The sequence below is a fragment of the Lathyrus oleraceus genome, chromosome 5 (assembly GCF_024323335.1).
Source record: "Lathyrus oleraceus cultivar Zhongwan6 chromosome 5, CAAS_Psat_ZW6_1.0, whole genome shotgun sequence".
In the NCBI taxonomy this organism is placed as follows: domain Eukaryota; kingdom Viridiplantae; phylum Streptophyta; class Magnoliopsida; order Fabales; family Fabaceae; genus Lathyrus; species Lathyrus oleraceus.
This window is the reverse complement of record NC_066583.1, coordinates 396,348,785-396,350,239: the sequence shown is the minus strand read 5'-3', so window position 1 is coordinate 396,350,239 and position 1,455 is coordinate 396,348,785. Positions and strand designations below refer to the sequence as shown.

Here is a 1,455-nt window from a genome sequence, read left to right as displayed (position 1 = left end):
AATCTCTACATGAAGCTTCTCTATTACTTTTATAAATTTTTGGTATTGGTTATTGACTTTGGTTTGTTTAAGTCTTTGCGGATATGAGATTGGTGGTTTGTACGGGGGTGGTGGTTTGTAAGTTTTATCCTTGGCTTCTCCTTCTTGGTTGGTTTGTTTCTCGGGTTCTACCGGTTCCTCTTCTTGGTTGGTAGGTATATTTTCCTTAGAAGTTTTGGACTCGCTCATCGCTGGGTTATGAGGCCCTTCGTAAGCAGTCCCACTTCGTAACGAGATAACGTTAGCTTGCCCTCGAGGGTTTGGTTGAGGTTGTCCAGGGAATTGTCCTCCAGGTGTAGTTTGTGGGGCTTGGCTTTGTGCTACCTGTGAGATCTGGGTTGCAAGCATCTTGTTGTGAGTGATTATCTGATCAACCTTGGTTCCTAATTGCGTTATAAGTTCGTTTACGTGAATGTTCTGGTTTAGGAATTCTTTATTTTGCTGAGTCTGACCCGATATAAAGCTCTCCATGATCTTCTCAAGGTTAGACTTCTGGGGCACAACTTGCATAGGCTGGTTTGGTTTTTGGGCTTGATAACCTTGCGGTCTCTGAGGTGCATTATTTTGGATAGGGTTCTGGTTTTTATAGGAAAAGTTCGGATGATTCTTCCATCTAGGGTTGTAAGTGTTCGAAAATGGGTTACCTTGGGCGTAATTCACTTGGTCGGTGTTCAGGTTGTTTAAAAGGTTACACTCCACCGATTCGTGTCCTTTAGATCCACAAAGTTCGCACTCTATGTGAACTACTACTGTGGTGTTAGTGTTTGTAGACATATGTTCGATCCTAAGGGCTAAAGCGTCCATTTTCGCATGTATCATGTCTAGAGAGCTTATCTCATGTATTCCACCTTGGGTCTCCTTTTTCTCTATTGATGCTTGTTCAGTTCCCCGCTGGTAATGGTTTTCGGCCATATCCTCAATTAGGTCACAAGCTTCAGGATAAGGTTTGTTCATCAGCGCGCCACCTGCGGCAACGTCGATGCTCATCTTGGTGTTATAGTGGAGTCCATTGTAGAAGGTATGAACGATCAGCCATTGTTCTAGGCCATGGTGTGGGCAGACTCTTAATAGCTCTTTATATCTCTCCCAAGCTTCGAAAAGCGATTCTCTTTGGTTTTGGGTAAATCTAGTTATTTGGTTTCGAAGAATAACAGTCTTACTAGGGGGGAATATCTAGAAAGGAATACTCTCCTATGGTCTTCTCAAGTAGTTATTGAATTAGCTGGAAGTGAATCTAACCATGAACGTGCTCTATCCCTGAGGGAGAAAGGAAATAATCTCAAACGGATCGCATCGGATGAAGCGCCGTTAGATTTAAAGGTATTGGCCAGTTGGATAAAAACTTTTAAATACTGATTCGGGTTCTCAGTAGTGAGACCCGCGTATTGGTTTTGTTGCACTAATTGCAACAAAGAC

At 42.7% G+C, this 1,455-nt stretch overlaps 1 non-coding gene across 1 annotated transcript; it reads left to right on the top strand.

Moving 5' to 3' along the window:
- The first annotated feature begins 1,081 nt into the window (after window positions 1-1,081).
- LOC127088577 (small nucleolar RNA R71) lies at window positions 1,082-1,188 on the top strand. Its single transcript, XR_007790408.1, has one exon. It is a non-coding gene; the product is annotated as a small nucleolar RNA R71 (small nucleolar RNA).
- Window positions 1,189-1,455: the final 267 nt, after the last annotated feature.